Below are 21,406 nucleotides of genomic sequence, written 5' to 3'. Positions count from 1 at the left end.
GTCTGAATTAATTAGCTATCAGTGAAAGGAATAAGTAAAATCAATTCAGAAGTTCCCAAGACACAAAGTCTACTCCAAAGCCCTTATCCCTGTGGTCATTTGTTAAGTGCCTACAATGTGCTAGGCCCTGTGCTAAGTGTTGAGGATACAAAAAAAGGTAAAAGACAGTCCCTGCTCTTGAGAAGCTTACATTATAATGGGGAGACAACATGTAAACAACTATGTACAAAAAAGCTATCTACAGGATAAAATGGAAATACTTGGTTGGTTGGTTGATTGGTTCTTGTCCTTCATCTTCGAAGAGGACCAAAATGACATCACCATTGTAAAGTGAAATTTCAGTGTATCGGACTGTGGCTGATCAAACCAATATGAGCTCGGAAAGCTCTACCACAGGTTGGGCATAGATAGTCTGCATGAGTATTTGGGGTGGATATCCCAAATTTGCACATCCTGAGCTGACTTTGTATTGTCTCAATTCTGCTTTGCTCAAAGAGCACAGTACCTTTTTTTATGTGGGCACACCATGCTGAGCGATCCTGTGCCAGTATCTCCCATGTTGCACAGTCAAATTCAGAGTTTTTGAGAGAGACCTTGAGAATGTCCTTGCATCATTTTTTCTGGCCACCATGTAATTGTCTGCCCCATGCAAGTTCTCCATAAAATAGTCTTTTTGGCAAGCATACATTTTGCATTTGAACAACGCGGCCAGCCCATCAGAGTTGCTCTCTGAAGCATAGTTTGAATACTTGGCAGTTCAGCTTGAGCAAGGACTTCAGTGTCTAGTACCTTATCCTGCCAGGTGATCCTCAGAATCTTCCTAAGACAGTTCAAATGGAAGTGATTCAGTTTCCTGGCATGGAGCTGGTAGACTGTCCATGTTTCATAGGCATACAATAATGAGGTCAGCACAACAGCTCTGCAGATCTTCAGTTTGGTAGTCAGTCTAATACCTCTTCTCTCCCAAACTTTTCTTCGGAGCCTCCCAAACACTGAGCTAGCTCTGACAATGAGTGCATCAACCTCCCTGTCAATGTGTACATCCCTGGGAAGTATACTACCAAGGTAAGTGAACTTATCCACAGCATTCAAAACTTCTCCATTTGTTATAACTGATAGCTTTACATATGAATGGTGTGGTGGTGGTTGATGGAGCACCTGTGTTTTCTTGGTGTCAATTATGAGGTCAAAATTAGCACAGGCAGCAGAGAACTGATCTATACTTTGTTCCATCTCAGCTTCAGAGGCTGCATTGAGTGTACAATCATCTGCAAACAGAAAATCATGCACCAACACTCCCTCCACTTTGGTCTTGGTTTTGTAGCCTTTTCAAATTGAAGAACTTACCATCAGTATGGTAGTTGACCATGATGCCATGTTCATCCTCATTGAAAGCATTTGACAACATGGCTGAAAACATCATGCTAAAAAGCATGGGAGCAAGCACACAACCCTGTTTCACTCCATTGGTGACTGGGAAGGCATGAGAGCTTTGCCCATTATCCAGAACTCAGACAAATATGCCATCATGAAATTGATGTACAATATTGATGAACTTCTCTGGGCAACCAAATTTTGACATAATTTTCCATAAACCCTTATAACTAACAGTGTCAAAGGCCTTACTCAACTCCACAAACATTGTGTACAGACCTCTGTTCTGCTCCTGACATTTCTGTTGGAGTTATTGGGCAGCAAACACCATATTGACTGTTCCTCAGCCCTTTCTGAAGCCACACTGGCTCTCAGATACATGCCCATCTTCTAGGTGAAGTATAAGTCTATTAAGTAGGACTCTAGCAAGAATTTTGCTAGCATTGACTAAGAGAGAGATCCCCGCTGTGATTGTCGCAGGACAATCTATTCCCTTTACCCTTATAGAGATGGACAAGGGAGGCATCCTTGAACTCCTGGGGGATAACCTCTTGCCATATAACCTGGAAAATATCAGTCAGCTTTTGTATGAGCAGTGGTCTCCCTACATTGTAAATCTCAGCTGGAATAGAATCAGCACCAGGTACTTTGCCATATGAAAGGAGCCTAATGGCCCTCAAAACCTCTTCTTCAGTTGGAAGTTCAGCTAAGGAGGGATTGACTTCAACCTGAGGTAAACACCCAATGGCCTCAGCATTGATTGATAATGGTCAGTTGAGAACACTATGGAAGTGCTCAGCCCATCTCTCTAGGATCATGTCGTTATCACTGATCAATGTGGCTCCATCAGCACTGAGTAGTTGTGATGCACCATAAGTTTTTGGTCCATAAATAGCTTTCAGGCAATCATAAAAGCACTTTGGATTGTTACTATCAGCATGAAACTGAATTTCATCTGCCTTCTTACTGAGCCAGGAATCCTGCATCTATCTAAGATTTGCTTATACTTTGCTTTTGATGGAATTAAATACTGTCTTCTTAGAGGTGGATGAACTATCCTGCTGGTAAATCCTGTGAAGTTCACATTTTTCATTTAGTACCTGTTGGAAATAACCAACAGAGAGAAGGCACTGGAATTGAGGGGATTGATATTAAGATATTTTTTCAAGTTAGGTCCCTTTTCTCCAAACACAAGCCCACACTTCCTTTGTCTTATTAAATGGTCTTCATGAGTAGCTGTGGCCATAATAGCTAATCATCTGCTTGATCACCAGCATTCTGATGATTCTGTTTTTTATCTCCTGTTCACATATGTATATATTTGACCTGTTCTAGCACTAGCAGTTCACTAGAAAGGATTGTTTGGCTTTTGAGTGAGAGGGGGCAGAGATGCATCCTTAGCAAGATTAAGGAAGAAACTGGTCAATTTGATAACAAAGTATTTTTCTTTTAATTCCTAGAACTTAGCACAGTGCTTGGCATGTACTAGGTGTGTAATAAATACTTATTGACTGACAAAACTCCAGTGTGCAGATAATTTACAATCCTCACTTTGCATGTAGGAAAATTAGGGTGATGAGTATTCTTCTAATACTGTAATCCAAGTACTTTCAGAATCAATCTTTCAAAATTATAATGCATTTTGGAGGGAATCTAGTCTACTTTCCCCACAAAAATCTCTACTGTAGTATACTTAATAACTTAGTACTGTGTTTGACCCAGAGTAGGTACTTGAAAAATCCTTGCTGACTTGATTTGCATTACACAGTTTTTATTTGAGGACCTCCAGGGAGGGGAAACCCATCTCTTCATTAGATAGCCCATTACATTTTTGTTGAAATCTGACTATGAAGAAACAACTAGGTGGTGCTATAGAGTGTTGGGCCTGACTGAAGTCAGGAAGATTTTATCTTCCTGAGTTCAAATCTAGCCTTAGACTCTTACTAGCTGTGTTACCTTGGCAAGTCACTCAACCCTGTTTGCCTCAGTTTCCTCATTTGCAAAATGAGCTTTAGAAGGAAATGGCAAATTGCTCCAGTATTTTTGCAACGAATACCCCAAATGTGGTCATGAACAGTCAGACAAGACTGAAAAATGACTGAACAAACAATTGTGAAGAATTCCTTCCTGCTTATCGAACAAAGGTTGACTCTTTAGAACTCTCAGTTATTGCTCCTAGTTCTGCCCTTTGGTTCCAAACAGATCAAGTTTCACATCTCTTCAATATGACAGCATTCGAATCATTTAAAGTCACTTATCATGCCCACCTGAGTCTTTTCATCTCCAGTGCTGAAGAGTCCTCATAGGGACTGATTGATTTCCCAAACCTTCTCTTCTCCAGACTAAATAGTATCAAGTGCATGTTTTACTTCCTCCAACTCAATTTAATTGGACCTTGGAAGCCTGGATGAGGTTGATTTTTTCTTTTTTCCTTAACAATCTCGCAACATTTCTCCCACCTTCTACTTTCATAGCAGTTTGATTTTTGTACCTCATCTCTGTCTCAACACTTTCCTGTGTGTGTATGTGTGTGTGTGTGTGTGTGTGTGTGTGTGTGTGTGTGTGTTTGGGGGATGCTTTTCCTCTCTACCCTTCCTCTCTACCCCTGCCACTCCACTAGACTGTAAGGTTCTTGATCATCCCAATAACCACATCCCTCATAATGCCTCATGCAATGTCTTTGGTGGGTGCTTCATCAATTTTAGTTGAATTTAATGAATTGAATCGGAGTACTAGAAGATCCTACTTCACATTTCTCATTTTGTGTGGCCTGATACAAAGTTCCCAATGGTGGAAGTGTGGAATTTTTAATATTTCAACATGCTGTAACCTTTGGGGGATTTAATGAAATAAGCAAATACAGTCTGTTATGTGATAGTGGAAATGAACTAGGGCTATTCTTGTAGAACAGACGTTAATTTTCAGCACACATATGGACCCAAGTTTTAAAATATTTGTTTGAAAAATGTCATGCTGCTTATTGTTTTAGAGTATTTGAGAAAGCTGATGGATACTCTTCAAACAATTGTGCTTCTGAAAGGTTATGGTTTCTGCATATTTTACTTTTTTTTCCCCTCTCCTAACTTTATAGGTTTCTGGTTGACATGGGGAATGAGGGAATGCCTTGATTTACCTTCCTATAATAGATCAAATTTCTTTTGAGAAAATTTTATTGCCATCTCTTGTTTTTACAACACTTTTATTTCCCAAAATGTCACTCCCAGAGAGCCATAGAATGTAAGAAAAAAATTTTACAAAGAAAAATACCAGTTTAGGGGGTGGAGCCAAGATGGCGGAGTAGAAAGACCCACATATGCTACCTCCGAACCCACTACGAATAAAATATCTGTAACAAAAAGAACCACAGGCGAATTCTGGAGCAGGAGAAGCCACAGAATGGAGCAGACGAGATTTCTGCTCCAGAGAGCCTGAAAACCTCTCACAAAAGGTCCCTCGAGCCCCGGACCTGGAGCAGAGCCCAACCCTGCCTCAGCGGCACAGCGCCAAAAGGAGCAGATCCGAGCAGGCTTCAGGGATGGAATCTCCAGCAGCCATGCGGGTCCCTCCACCTACAGGTGACAAGGGTCGGTGAGAGGGTCTCTTTGGCGGGTTGAGAGGGGAGTGGGGTGCCCCCATAACTCAGGCCCCCTCAGGAGGCAGCAGTGGAGGTGGGAGCAGACCAGGGCTCCCCAAGCAGGCAGGGCCCTGGATCCGTTGTTGAAAGTCTCTGCATAATGCCCCCTCCCCCCCCCCCCCCCCCCCCCCCCCCGAGGGAACTGAGCCCCTGAGACGGCCCTGCCCCCACCCGAGCAGCTGAACTTAATCTCACACTGAACAGCAGCCCTGCCCCTGCCCAAAGCCCTGAGGCTGGGAAGCAGCATTTGAATCTCAGACCCCAAGTGCTGGCTGGGCAGATCTGGAGGTGAGGTGGGGGTGGAGAGGACACTCAGAAGTCAAGTCACTGGCTGGGAAAATGCCCAGAAAAGGGAAAAAAAATAAGACTATAGAAGGTTACTTTCTTGGTGAACAGGCATTTCCTCCCTTCCTTTCTGATGAGGAAGAACAATGCTTACCATCAGGGAAAAACGCAGAAGTCCAGGCTTCTGTATCCCAGCCCTCAATGGGCTCAGGCCATGGAAGAGCTCAAAAAGGATTTTGAAAATCAAGTTAGAGAGGTGAAGGAAAAACTGGGAAGAGAATTGAGTGACATGCAAGCAAAACATGAAAAACAAATAAACACCCTGCTAAAAGAGACCCAAAAAAATGCTGAAGAAAATAACACCTTGAAAAATAGGCTAACTCAATTGGCAAAAGAGGTTCAAAAAGCCAATGAGGAGAAGAAGGCTTTCAAAAGCAGAATTAGCCAAATGGAAAAGGAGATTCAAAAGCTCACTGAAGAAAATAGTTCTTTCATAATTAGAATGGAACAGATGGAGGCTAATGACTTTATGAGAAACCAAGAAATCACAAAACAAAACCAAAAGAATGAAAAAATGGAAGATAATGTGAAATATCTCATTGGAAAAACAACTGACCTGGAAAATACATCCAGGAGAGACAATATAAAAATTATGGGCCTACCTGAAAGCCATGATCAAAAAAAGAGCCTAGATATCATCTTTCATGAAATTATCAAGGAAAACTGCCCTGTGATTCTAGAACCAGAGGGCAAAATAAGTATTCAAGGAATCCACAGATCACTGCCTGAAAGAGATCCAAAAAGAGAAACTCTCAGGAACATTGTGGCCAAATTCCAGAGTTCCCAGGTCAAGGAGAAAATATTGCAAGCAGCTAGAAAGAAACAATTCAAGTATTGTGGAAATACAATCAGGATAACACAAGATCTAGCAGCTTCTACATTAAGGGATCGAAGGGCATGGAATAGGATATTCCAGAAGTCAAAGGAACTAGGACTAAAACCAAGAATCACCTACCCAGCAAAACTGAGTATAATACTTCAGGGGAAAAATTGGTCTTTCAATGAAATTGGGGACTTTCAAGCATTCTTGATGAAAAGACCAGAGCTGAAAAGAAAATTTGACTTTCAAACACAAGAATGAAGAGAAGCATGAAAAAGTAAATAGCAAAGAGAAGTCATAAGGGACTTTACTAAAGTTGAACTGTTTACATGGGAAGACAATATTTGTAACTCTTGAAACTATTCAATATCTGGGTACTGGGTGGGATTACACACACACACATGCACACGCATACACACACACACACATAGAGACAGAGTGCACAGAGTGAATTGAAGAGGATGGGATCATATCTTAAAAAATGAAATCAAGCAGTGAGAGAGAAATATATTGGAGGAGAAAGGGAGAAATGGAATGGGGCAAATTATCTCTCATAAAAGAGGCAAGCAAAAGACTTTTTAGTGGAGGGAAAAAGAAGGGAGGTGAGAGAAAAACATGAAGTTTACTCTCATCACATCCCACTAAAGGAAAGAATAAAATGCACACTCATTTTGGTATGAAAACCTATCTTACAATACAGGAAAGTGGGGGATAAGGGGATAAGCAGGGTGGGGGGAATGATGGAAGGGAGGGCAGGGGGAGGAGGGAGCAATTTGAGGTCAACACTCATGGGGAGGGACAGGATCAAAAGAGAGAACAGAAGTAATGGGGGACAGGATAGGATGGAGGGAAATATAATTAGTTCTTACACAACACTACTATTATGGAAGTCATTTGCAAAACTACACAGATATGGCCTATATTGCATTGCTTGCCCTCCAAAGGGAAGGGGTAGGGAGGGAGGGAGGAAGAGAAGTTGGAACTGAAAGTTTTAGGAAGAACTGTCGAGTACTGTTCTTGCCACTAGGAAATAAGAAATAAAAGTAAAGGGGTATAGGATGGAGACAAGGGCAGAGAGGGATGATAGAAGAGAGGGCAGATTGGCAGACAGGGGCAATTAGAACGCTCGGAGTTTTGGGGTGGGGGGAGGGGACAAAAGGGGAGAAAATTTGGAACCCAAAATTTTGTGAAAATGAATGTTAAAAGTTAAATAAATAAAAAATAAAAAAAAAAAGAAAATACCAGTTTAATAAAACTAGATGCCACATGGTATAGTAGATAGATCACTAGATTTAGAATCAAGTGGAACTGGGTTTGAATTCTACCTCAGACACTTAACTGCATGATACTGGGTAAATAATTTCACCTATCTGGGAACTGATTTCTTCATCTGTCAATTGAAGTGACTGGATTCAGTGGCTTCTAAAGTTCCTTCTAACTGTAGATCTATGATCTGGTGATCTTATATGCTGATATGTCAACCAACTCTGACATTATATGCAGTCACACTTTGGTTGTTCAGTCATTTTTCAGTAATATCCAACTCTTTATGACCCCATTTAGGGTTTTCTTGGCAAAGATACTGAGTGGTTTGCCATTTCCTTCTCCATATTATTTTACAAATGAGGAAACAGAGGCAAACAGGGTTAAATGCCTTGTCCAGAGTCATATAACTCATAAGTGTCTGAGGCCAGATTTGAACTCAGGTCTTCCTGACTCCAGGTCTGGCACTCTATCCACTACACCACCTAGTTACCCTAATGCTAACAAATAATAATAATTATTATTAATAGTAGTAATTGTTGATGAGTTTAAAAGCATAAAGATATAATTATGTGCCAGTAACTAAGCTAAGCACAGAGGATTCAAGTACAAGGTAGAGGTGGATGGTGGCACACCTGAAATAACACAGTTTGGAAATTCCCATAAAGTGGCAGGAAGACTTGTTTCTGGTATGAGGAGGAGAAAGTTCACCTATCAAAGTGAAGGGTTCTATGGATATAGTCCAGTTTCCCCTATCTGGAGGGAGAAGAAGATGGTCAGGGTATAATAAGCAGCATGGTTTGGAAATGACAAGGAAGTGGAAAGAATGAAGGACTTAGTATACTTGAGTTTCAATCCAAACTCTGAAAATTACAAGCTGTGTGACCATGGACAAGAGAGTTTACTTCTCTGAGCTTTAGTCTTTCTATCTGTAAAATGAAGACAATTGCACTTGTACTTAACTACTTATGACAACATGATTGTTTTGAGGAATGATCTTTATAAACTTTATAACATTATGAAAATATGAATTATTTTGATTTTGCTATTGGGAGACATACTATAGGAATGGAAGTTGACCATTAGGGTGCGGTTTTTCAAAATGACAGTGAAGATATATTTTTCAGACTATAGTGAGTGACCTTGACTTAGATTTCTGGCGCTCTTCTAAGGAATATTGGTATATAATATACGAAGGAATCTTTTTTGTGCACTTAAGGAATTGGTGATGGCTGTGAAACAACATTGAGTCATCCATCAAGAAAGCATTTTAAAAGCACCTACTATGTGCTAGGCAGTATGCTTGCTTCTGGGACAACAAAGACAAAAAGAAGCTACATTCTATTAGGTGACTCAATGATCCATTCACTGAGTCCTGTTGAATATCCTGAATTCAGAGACCATAGACACATAAATATGTGCTAAATAATTATGAAGTAATGTGGAGAGGCATTAATATCTGGAAAGCTTTCATGTGGGATATGGCATTTTAGCTGAACTTTGAAGGAAATCACAGATTCTGAGTTGGGAAGGTGAGGAGAAATTGCATTCCAGGCATGAGGGAGACAATCTATGTAAAGGTTTAGGGATGCAAAAGATTGTGCGTGAGCAAGGTATCTGGTCTACTTGAAGTAGACTGTGTGAAGGGAGGTAGGAACGCGTTTGGTTGGAGCCAGGTTGTGAAGGGTTTATCAGGAGTGAGAGGTAACTTCCTTTTTTTTTGACAGGGTTAGTAGACTGGTAGATGTGGGGAAATGCCAAAGGCATGATATAACTAGATTTCAGCAAGGTATTTGACAATGCTTTGATATTCCTTATGGGCAAGATGGAGACATGAGGACTGGGAAACTGATAGAATAAATGTGAAGTTTTATGTGGTATATAAAAATCAATTGTGCAGATATGGGAATTTTGGCTAATCAACTCTTCATGTTAAAAAATGATACTTCAGTTGACCATAATGGCAATATTAGTCAACATTGTCATATGGCAGCTCCAAAAGCTAATTTAAGTAATATAGTAACCCTTGTTTATTAAGCACATACTGCATGCAAGGCACCATGCCAAGTGCAGAGACAAAAACAAAGCAATTTTAGATTATAATAACTTTCTTCAAGTACTTACAGGATTGTCTCATGGATAAGACAGCTGATGTGTTTACCTTGGTTCCAGAAGCCAAAGCTAGGAGCAAAGAATGGAATTTAAAGAGGCAGTTTTCACCTTGATAGATCAAAAACTTCCTAACAAATAAAGTTGTGCAAAAATGCAATGGACAGACTGAGGGTAGTAATGAGAACCCTATCATGTTGTATGTACTATAAAAGGAGGTCCCCTTTATGTATGGTTTGGACTACAGCTATGCTTCTTTTTTTATTTTTAAAAATTAATTTCTTTATTCTGAAATTAACATCAAAAGAGCATTTCTATATACAAAGCAGAGAGGTCAAGGAGAATGAAGATTGAGAAAAGGTTATTGCATTTGTCATCTAAGAAGTGATTAATAACTTTGGAGAGAGGAGTTTTGGTTTAATGATAAGGTTGGAAGTCAGATTATTGTTATTATTATTTTAAATGTATTTATTTATTTTAAGTTTTCAACATTCATTTCCACAAAATTTTTGATTCCAAATTTTCTCCCCATCTCTCCCCTCCCCCCTTCCCAAAACGCCAAGCATTCTAATTACCCCTACCACCAATCTGCTTTCCTTCTAACATCCCTCCCTTCCCTTATCCCCATCTTCTCTTTTGTCCTGTAGGGCAAGATAAATTTTTATACCCCATTACCTGTATTTTTTATTTCCCTGTTGTATGCAACAGTTGTTCCTAAAACTTTGAGCTCCAACTTCTCTCCCTTCCTCGCTCCCCACCCACCACACTGAGAAGGCAAGCAGTTCAGTGTAGGATATATATATGTGTAGTTTTGCAAATGGCTTCCATAATAGTCATGTTGTATAAGACTAACTATATTTCCCTCCATCCTATCCTGTCCCCCATTTCTTCTATTCTCTCTTTTGACCTTGTCCCTCCCCAAGAGTGTTGACTTCTAATTGCTCCCTCCTCCCATTGCCCTCCCTTCCATCATCTCCCCCACCCTGCTTATCCCTTTCTTCTCCACTTTTCAGTATTGTAAGATATTGGTATTTTCATACCAAAATGAGTTTGCACTTTATTCGTTCCTTGAGTCAAATGTGATGAGAGTAAGCTTCACATTTTCCCTCTCACCTTCCCTCTTTTCCTTTCCATTGAAAAGTCTTTTTCTTGCCTCTTTTATGAGAGACAATTTGCCCCATTCCATTTCTCCCTTTCTCCTCCCAACATATTCCTCTTACCCCTTAATTTCACTTTTTTAGATATGATTCCCTTCCTATTCAACTCACCCAGTGCTCTCTCTCTCTCTCTCTGTGAATGTTTGTGTGTTTTTGTATGTGTATGTGTGTGTGTGTGTGTATAATCCCACCAACTACCCAGATACTGAAAAAAGTTTCAAGAGTTACAAATATTGTCTTTCCATGTAGAAATGTAAACAGTTCAACTTTAGTAAGTCCCTTATGACTTCTCTTTGCTGTACCTTTTCATGCTTCACTTCATTCTTGTGTTTGAAAGTCAAATTTTCTTTTCAATTCTGGTCTTTTCATCAAGAATGCTTGAAAGTCCTCTATTTCATTGAATTACCATTTTTTCCCCTGAAGTATTATACTCAGTTTTGCTGGGTAGGTGATTCTTGGTTTTAGTCCTAGTTCTTTTGACTTCTGGAATATTCTATTCTATGCCCTTCGATCCCTTAATGTAGAAGCTGCTAGTTCTTGTGTTATCCTGATTGTATTTCCACAATATTCAAATTGTTTTTTTCTAGCTGCTTGCAGTATTTTCTCCTTGACCTGGGAATTTGGCCACAATGTTCCTAGGAGTTTCTCTTTTTGGATATCTTTCAGGAGGTGATCTGTGGATTCTTTCAATATTTATTTTGCCCCCTGGTTCTAGAATCTCAGGGCAGTTTTCCTTGACAATTTCATGAAAGGTGATGTCTAGGCTTTTTTTTTTATCATGTCTTTCAGGTAGTCCCACAATTTTTGAATTGTCTCTCCTGGATCTATTTTCCAGGTCAGTTGTTTTTCCAATGAGATATTTCACATTGTCTTCCATTTTTTAATTTTTTGGTTTTGTTTTGTGATTTCTTAGAAAGTCATTAGCCTCCATCTGTTCCATTCTAATTTTGAAAGAACTATTTTCTTCAGTGAGCTTTTGAACCTCCTTTTCCATTTGGCTAACTCTGCTTTTTAAAGCATTCTTATTCTTATTGGCTTTTTGAACCTCTTTTGTCAATGAGTTAGTCTATTTTTAAAGGTGTTATTTTCTTCAGCATTTTTTTGGGTCTCCTTTAGCGAGTTGTTGACTCACTTTTCATGATTTTCTTGCATCTCATTTCTCTTCCCAATTTTTCCTTCACCTCTCTTACTTGATTTTCAAAATCCTTTTTGAGTTCTTCCATGGCCTGAGACCACTGAATATTTATTTTGGATGTTTGGGATACAGAAGCCTTGACTTTTAAGCATTGTTCTTCCTCATCTGAAAGGATGGGAGAAGATATCTGTACACCAAGAAAGTAACCTTCTATAGTCTTTTTTTTCCCCTTTCTTGGGCATTTTCCCAACCAGTTACTTGATTTTTGGGTCCTTTGTCAAGAATAGGGTATACCCTGGGGATCTGTAAGATCTCAGTTCCTTCAAGGTGGCACAGTCAAGCATGTACACTGGTCTGGGAGCACCCAGGAACTTTTGTGCCCAGAATCTGTGAGTAGTAGAGTTTCCTCTCCACAGTCACCTGGCCTCTAGTTCCACCAAGTCAGCACTGGGGACTGAGATTCAGATAAACTGCTCAGTTCCCTCAGGGGCTTTCAGCAGGGGCAGGACCACCATTCAGTGTGAGATAAAGATCAGCTACTCAAATCCCCAAGGAGCATTAGGTGGGGGCAGGGCTGCTACACAGAACTGAGGTAAGAATCAGCTGTTCAGTTCCCCCAGGGATTTTACGATCCAATAATGGATGGGGGCTGCTGTGGGAGCTGCTGCTGCCCAATACAGCCTCTACTGCTACTTCTTGAGGCCGCAGCTATGGGACAACCCTGCTCCCTTCTTGACCAGCTGAAAAAACCCTCTCACTGACCTTTGGCAGCTGTGGGTTGAGAGATCTGCAAGTCCTGCTACTGCCACTGGAGATTCTGCCCCTGGGGCCTGCTGAAGTCCTCCTCCTGGCACTGTGCCTCACAGTCAAGGCTAGGTTGGGCTCTGCTCTGTGTCCTATGTGACAGACCTTTCCTGTGGGCCTTTCATGTCACCCTGGGCTGGAAATCTCCTCCACTCCATTGTTCTGTGGCTTCTGCTGCTCTAGAATTTGTTGAGAGTCTTTCTTCACAGGTATTTTATGGGCTATGGGGGAAGAGCTAGTATATGTGGGTCTTTCTACTCTGCCATCTTAACTCTGCCCCCTAGTGCAGTGCTTCTTAAATTGTAGGTTACCACCCCATAGGAGGTTGTGTTACTGAATTGTGGGGGTCGAGAAAAATTTGGCAACAGTAAAAGGTTTCTGTACACACAACAAACAAAAGTTAATTCAAAATCAAATATGTAATGAGATATTTCTGGGAGTGTTTGCCCATGTTGCATCGTGCACCTTCACTACAACCTTAGTTCCAAACACAGCATTGACAATTATAAATTCAGAATATTGATCAACTCTGAAAAATGTTGAAGATATTCTGTGTCCTACATTGCCAAACATTCTGCCAAGATTTAATTCTTTATGTAAAAAAAACAAGCACATCCATCTCATTAGTATGCAAAATTGTTTTCATCTTTAATAAATGGTAATTCATACTGAAGAATTATTTTAAAATAAATTCCTTTATGATTTATTATCAGTACATATTCAATTTGTATACCTATTATATTATTTACCTATATACCTGCAGTCACATAAAATTTTTTGAGCGGAAAAAGTTTAAGAAACTCTGTACTGGAGGACTTCTGAGGTCTCTTCCAAACAGGAGATTCTGATTAATATTCATGTCCTTATTCTTTATATGACTTCCTCTATCGACTTCCCTGGCTTTGCTCAATCACATTATAGTTTTTCTTCTCTCTCTCTGATCACTTTTTGATATGCTGCCATTTTTCCTTCTTCCAGCTGCCCCCTAAGTGTGGTATCTTATAAGATAATGACTTCAGTCATCTCCATTGTTTCTAGATTCTTTTCATCAGTTACCTGATCCCTTCCTTTCCCTTTTCCACCTTTCTGCTTCCCTTTTACCTGCTGTCTCCTTCTGTTAGAATGTAAGCCCTTGAAAGGAAGAATTATCTTCTTTGATTGTATTTGTATCTTTATTATATGGCTGTCACACAGCAAGTGTTTAATAAATGCTTTATTGTCTATCTGTCTGTCTGTCTGTCACTATCTACCCCTATTATCTATCTCTACCTGCTATCATTCATCCATCCATTCATTGTATCTATCTGTCTGTCTCTACCTACTATCTACCTGTCTACAGAAGACTACAAAATCTGTATCTCTAACCTTAATATACAGAATTCCAGTTCTACCTTTCTTACACCCTGGTTTAATCAGTCAATCAATCAGTCAATCAATACATATTGGTTGGTTGATTAATTGGATCATAGATATAAAGATGATAGGAGTCTTAGAGAAAGTTTATAGTCCAATTTCCTCATTTTGCCTGTAAGGAAATCGAGGACCAGAGAAGTTAAATGATTTGCCCAAGGTCAAAAAGTCACCAAGTGACACAGATATGGTTTGAACCCAGGTCTTCTACCTCTAAATCCAGCACTTTCCTCTGTATATCTGACTTTCACCTACTATTCAGTGCATTAACTTTAGTACATCAAAAAATGCAATAATCAGCTTCCCTACTCACCACCCCCCTGCAAATGAAACCAAAGACTCTCTTTCCCTAACTTCTAGTTTCTGTTGATGGTCCCACCATCCTCAGATTTACCTGGGTGAGAAACCCAAGAATTCTTTAACACTTCCATTTCTTGCCTATCAATCACTATTAGCACTGCATTGGTTCTTGTGAATCTCATAAAATTTGTGTAAGGAAAGGACTTTGTAAACCTTAAAGTACAATATAAGGGAGGACTTATACCCAGTGCCAGCCTTATGCTTACATTTCAGGAGCTTCTATCACAATCCTTTATGCACCACTGTACTCTCCTTCCCTGCCAGTACCTCCCCTTGTTCTTTCCCTAGGCATATTTAAAGTACATATAAATATATAATTCATATGTAAAATAATATATAAATATATAATTCATATGTTATATAATATACATAAATGTGTATAATGTTTTATAAAGAATTTAACATGATAGTTTTCATAGGATCATTACCCCATTGTACAGTAGAAAGAGCTCTGGATTGAGAGTCAGAAGACCTGGGTGTGAATTCTGGCTATATTGCTTACCACATGTATAAGTGACTTGGACTACATGTTCTCTAAGAAGCCCTTTCCAGCTCTAAATCTGTAATCCTCTATATCGTGGAGAAGAATGTACTAATATTTCTACTTCATAGGTGAGAGATTAAAGCTCAGAGTTTCAATGAATTGCGCAAAGTTGCCCATCTGGTAAATGGCAGATTTTGCCCCACACTTCTGACTCTTATTTCAATGCTCCCTATTGCCCTGCTGCATCTCCCTTAGAATTTTCAACTTCCCCCTAAAACTTATTTCTTAATTTCACTAGAATTTTTCACATAGGGGTTCTTCTTTAATTAGGTTTCACTGTTCCCCATTTTCTGGGATGTCCTCCCTCTGCCTTTGGTTGTTGCTAACCCTGTTTATGCTTGTTTATTACCTGTACCTGGCAACATTGTGAAATGCAGTTTCCCAAAATCAGCTGCAAGGTGACTCTCCTTCCACAGTGGCCTTGCTTTTCATCCTTCCAGAGCCCCTGCAGGTGTGTTGATTGGGTGATGCTGGCAGAAAATCAGACTATTCAGACAGGTGCTATTTTTTGTGACGTCAGACTTTCACTGGACGTTTCCCAAAGACCAATTTCTCTGCTTGTGCTTTTCAGCTACCCCATTGTTTTCTTCACAGATACTCCCTTGTATCCCTGGCACTTAGCCCAATGCCTAGCACACATGGTAGTAACCAGCAATTAAATCTTTCCTTCTTCCCTTGAACCCAGGTCTTCCTTACTATAAGGTTAGCCTTCTCTCCACTCTATATCATAGTACATAGATACAACTTTTAGAAGAAAATCCTGGATGTGTCTTTTCATAATATTTTTATTAAAATTAAATACTTAGCCTACTTTCACATCATATACTGTACAATATGAATGGTGATTATGTTTAGAAAAGTAAGTATGGAAAATCATATTAGTGTTCCCTATTCAGTTGTCCTTTCTGTTTTATTCAGTGCTTGAAAAGAATTATTTGCAACATTCTATGTGAATCAGTTCCTGGAAATCGAATTGTTCCTCTGGCTTCCTACATTGCTTTACCCATGAATTTTAGCAACAATTCTAAAATCAGAATTTAACTGATGATTTTTTGGATTTGTGTGACATGCTGTTAAGGACTGTTAAAGGATCCCTTGAACTTGTCTTTTTGAGTTGCCATATTTTCCATAAACACTGAACTCAGAGTATGTAGGAAACCCTGAATGTGTCAAGGACAATATAATGTGTTGATTACATCGCAAGCTGAATTTCCTGTGTGTCCTTGGGAGTCAAGATAGGCACTAGACAGTCTTCACTAGGTTTGTGTAGCAGGGACCCTTATAGACAAGCAGACCATCCTATCTTCATGATCTAGTAGTCCCTAAGGGAAAAGAATATGGCTTTTGCCATCACCTTGCTCCTCTCCTTCAGATGGTTTTTTTCCCCCTTCAATACCATACCCCTTTAGGTAGATGTTTCTGGTATCTACTCTTCCTTTTATCTTGCTGTTATAAAAATGCAAACTTCTGTGTGGATCAAGAACTCTTTGTATTCCATGTGCATATTCATTTCTCTTGTAATAAACCTGGTTTTCACAAAAATTTTATGAAGTTCTGATTGCCTGTTGGCAATACTATACTTTTAATTTCCTGAATTTTGTGACTTGCTACTAGGAACTTCCACATCTATGACTTTGTAGATACATCTTAATGAGTTACTGAGATTAAATGACTAGCCCAGAATCACACAGCTAGTGAGTGTCTGAGGCCAGATTTGAATTCATGAAGATGTCTTCCTGATCCCAAGCTCAGTGCTCTATCCACTGTACCACATATAGAGTCAAAATATTTTGGTTCAAATCCCACCCCTTCCCTTGGTACTTATGTGACCTTGTACTTCTCTGAATCTGTTTCCATATCTATAACATGAAGGGAAATGCCTTCTAAGGCCCCTTTCTAGATACTGTGATTGCTCCACGTACATAAAGGTGGTAAATAAGTCAAATGGAATTACATAATTTTCTACCTAATTCAAGAATTAAAGCATTAAACAGGCCAGTAGTGCTACATGTGGCAAACAAGATGAAAACTATGCTCCATTGTAACATATCAGAGCAACAGAAAGCTTTTTGAGACTTGAGAGTAGTGGGTAGGGTGCAGAGAAGATGGAGGAGTGACCGAACATACTTGCTAATGTACTCCCTCCAAAATCAGAATCCACAGAATGATGGAGTGAAGCAAATCTCCAACACAAGACATCCTGGAAGGTCACCAGGAAGTGTCTGTTGTGCTGCACTGGGAGCAGAGCCTAGTCTAGTTTAGGCCATGTGGGTCCAGGCTGGACCTGAATAAGCTTTGGGGGGACTGAATCTTGGGCACCTGTGGCGGTTTTCATATTTCACTACCCCAAAATGCTGAGGACAAATTGGAAGGTCAGTGGAAAAAAATTGTGGGACCTGTGCAAGAGAGGAGAGTGGTTGGGCTTGAGCCCCAGGTCAGTGGAGGGGGTGGAGGGAGCCTGTGGAGGAGGAGCCTGTGGCAGAGGAGCCCATGTCAGCCTCAGCAGCAGGGATGGGGAAGCTGCAGTGACAGCAGCTGTTTCTTGGAACTCTAGGCCCACAAATTGTGGGGGGCTAGAATGGCTGACAGTATATGCCCCCACCCCCACTGAAAGCAGAGAACTACCTTGAAAAAGTACTCAAAAATCAAGTAAATGACTGGGAAAATGAGCAAAAACTGGAAAAAGAATCAGACTATAGAATCTTACTTTGCAGACAAGGAAGACCAAAGTATACAAACAGAAAACAGCAAAGTCAAAGCTCCTCCATCCAAAGACTCCAAGAAAAATATGAATTGGTCTCAGGCCATGGAAGAGCTCAAAAAGGCTTTTGAAAATCAAGTAAGAGAAGTAGAGGAAAAATTGGGAAGAGAAATGAGAGTGATGCAAGAAAATCATGAAAAAGGAGACCCCAAAAAATGCTGAAGAAAATAGCACTTTAATAAATAGACTAACCCAAATGGCAAAAGAGATCCAAAAAGCCAATGAGGAGAAGAATGCCCTAAAAAGCAGAATTGGTCAGATGGAAAAGGAAGTTTGAAAGCTCACTGAAGAAAATAATTCCTTAAAGATTAGAATGGAGCAGATGGATGCTGATGACTTTATGAAAAATTAAGAAATTATAAAACAAAGCCAAAAGAATGAAAAAATAGCAGACAATGTGAAACGATTCATTGGAAAAAACAAGTGACCTGGAAAATAGATCCAGGAGAGACAATTTAAAAAATTATTGGACTACCTGAAAGTCATGATCAAAAAAAGAGCCCAGACATCATCTTTCAAGATATTATCAAGGAAAACTGCCCTGATATTGTAGAACTAGAGTGGTAAAATAGATGTTGAAAGAATCCACCAATCACCTCCTAAAAGAGATCCCTGAAGGAAAACTCCTAGGAATATTGTAGCCAAATTCCAGAGCTCCCAGGTCAAAGAGAAAATATTGCAAGCAGCCAGAAAGAAACAATTTGAGTATTGTGGAAATACAATCAGGATAACACAAGATCTAGGAACTTCTACATTTAGAGATCACAGGGCTTGGAATATTGTATACCAGGGGTCAAAAGAGCTAGGATTAAAACTAAGAATCACCTGCACAGCAAAACTGAGTATAGTACTTCAGGGGGAAAAAAATGATCATTTAATGAAATAGAGAACTTTCAAGCATTCTTGTTGAAACACCCAGAACTGAATAGAAAATCTGACTTTCAAACACCAGAATCAAGAGAAGCATGAAAAAGTAAACAGGAAAGAGAAATCATAAGGGACTTACTAAAGTTGAACTGTTTACATTCCTATATGGAAAGATCATATTTATAACTCTTGAAATTTTTCTCAGTATTAGGGTATGATAGCAAGTAAAATAGGATCTTTTGCTGTTTTTGTTTTAGTATAATCAAGTGCCTCTGATTGAATCTTGCCTTTATCAATCAAGAGTAGGAGTAAAGTACAGAAACAAGAGTTTCTTTAACTACAAACAGTATATATATTGGTATTGTTAATTATTTTCATGTGATTAAAGATCTTCCCCACCCATTAATGGGCCTACCCATTAAGGGGAGTTTGATTAGGGAAAAATTGTGGAAAGGCCCATGCCTTTTGTTAGTGAGGCACTGGTTCTCAAGAGTTGTGATGCCCTCTGAGTGTAAAAATGTTATAAGTATTCTGAGTTGAGGTTTTACTTTGGGACTTACTGACTGGAAGTGTTTGTTTGACCAGATGAGGACTCTGGGAAGCTGCTAAAGGAGCCTTCTGACTTTGAAAACTCAGATGCTGGTGCTTCTGTCTCTGGTAACTGTGCACAGGCAGTTGGGTTTGTCTGTTGAATTTAATGAGAGGAAGCCTTGTCTGTTTTGATTCCTCTCTATTTTCTTTGAAGTTCAGGATGCTGACTCCGCCATACCAAGTGAATGGTATATGTGCTTGGTTAAAGGAATGATACATGTGTTTGATTAAAGTGATTGTTAACCCCTTGAAAGTTGCTTTCCTTTTATGAATGCAGATCTAAAAACCTGTGATAGCAGGTCCCCCTGTATATGTTGGGGTGCTTGATGTTACATAGGGTAGTTGGAAGGATTATATACATATATACAGAGGGCACAGGATGAGTTGAATAAGTAGGGATGATATTTATAAAATAAAATTAAAGGGTAAAAGAGAAATATATTGAAAGGAGAAAGGGAGAAATGGAATGAGGCAAGCTATCTCACATAAAAGAGGCAAGGGGAAGAGGGGAGAAGTGAGAAGGAAAGAGTGAACCTTACTCTCATCATATTTGACTTAAGGAGGAAATAACATGCACATTCAATTTGGTATGAAAATCTATCTTTACACTACAGGGGAGTAGGCAGGAAGGGAATAAGTGGAGGTGGGAGGAATGATAGAAAGGAGAGAAAATGGGATGAGGGGGGTAATTAGAAGCAAATACTTTAGAGGGATAGGGTCAAAAGAGAGAACAGAATAAATGGGGGGCAGGATGGGATGGAGGGAAATATAGTTAGTCTTTCACAATATGATTATTTTGGAATTGTTTTGCATAACTACAAATGTATAACCTATATTGAATTTCTTGCTTTCTCAGTGGGGACAGGTGGGGAGGGAGGAAGGGAGAATAGTTGGAACTCAGAATTTTAGAAACAAATGTTAAAAATTGTTTTTAAATGCTGCGGGGAAATAAGATATACAGGCAATGGGGTATAGAAATCTATCTTACCCTACAAGAAACTAGATGGGAAGGCGATAAGTAAAGGGAGGGGAGTGATAGAAGGGAGGGCAGATTGGGTGAAGTGGTAATCAGAATGCATGCTATTTTGGGGTGGGCGAAGGGGAGAGATGGGGAGCAAATCTGGAATTCAAAGTCTGTTGAAAACTAGAAATAAATTAATTTTTAAAATGAAATAAAATTAAAAATTAAAAACAGAAAAAAGTAGTAGGTACCACAGAATGCTTTTAAACAGAAAAAAATTGAAAACCTTTACATTTCAAATGTTAGTTTGTATATAATCATTTCAGAATAAATTATTTTTGCTTCCTATAGTCACACTTAAGACATGTCAGTTGTACTAATTGGGATTTTCATTTCTGCTTTAAAGGAAATTTTTGAAAATCTTATCCCCAAAGTTAATGGTCAACAATTTTTGTTCTGAAACTCAGTTTTGAACTGCATCTTGTTCTTTGATGAGTGAATAATTTTCATCATTATCTTTGTAATCATTTTTACCTTCCTTCATTTCTTCTGATCCCCCTTAAGGCTAATGCCTTTCCTTTGTTGATTATTTCTAATTTATCCTGTGTAATTTTGGTTTGCCCATAGTTGCTTTCAATCTTTCTTCCCTATTAGACTGTGAATACTTCAAGGAAAGGGACTGTCTTTTACCTTTCTTGTATGCCCAATGTTTAGTTTAGTGTCTAGCTCATAGTAGGCCCTTATTAAATGCTGTTGACTAAGATGTACTGATTTGTGTGGTTTATGGTCATGTTGTGATTCTGATTTTTGAAGGGCAAACTAAAGGTTAATCTTTTTACATATGCACATTGTACACTCAGAGAAAATAAAGTGAATGATGAAATTATTGCTTATAAGCTTGTTTAGTATGTTTTTTGACTAACGTAAATGCAAAAGTAATTATTAGATATAGTAGGAATCACACTTTGATCAGAAAGTAATTTAAATTTTCTATTAGAGATTGAGCATATTCCTAAATTATATGTTACTATCAAAGAAACCAAAGACAATTCATCGATTAATTATTCAGTGCTTACAGTAGATATACCCAGTGCTTTCCAACATCTTTTGATCTTTTGTGTTTGGGGGCCTTGTGCCAGTATTGTAGATGACAAATTATCCATACCTGCTTATCCTGTGCAACTTCTATCCATGTCCTCCCATAAATTTGCTACATGGAGTCCATTCAAAGTGCTGGAGGTCTTCCTTGCTTTCTTCTGATGTCACAAGAG

At 39.2% G+C, this 21,406-nt stretch overlaps 1 protein-coding gene across 16 annotated transcripts in view; it reads left to right on the top strand.

Annotated features, from left to right (window-relative positions):
- The window catches only part of CPQ (carboxypeptidase Q), a 681,911-nt gene that overhangs the window by 371,711 nt on the left and 288,794 nt on the right, over positions 1 to 21,406 (top strand). The gene's annotated exons all lie outside the window — the stretch shown is intronic.

This window comes from Notamacropus eugenii, chromosome 4 (assembly GCF_028372415.1).
Source record: "Notamacropus eugenii isolate mMacEug1 chromosome 4, mMacEug1.pri_v2, whole genome shotgun sequence".
Lineage (NCBI taxonomy): Eukaryota > Metazoa > Chordata > Mammalia > Diprotodontia > Macropodidae > Notamacropus > Notamacropus eugenii.
Note: the sequence above shows the minus strand (reverse complement) of the source record. Positions and strands in the feature narration are given on the sequence as shown.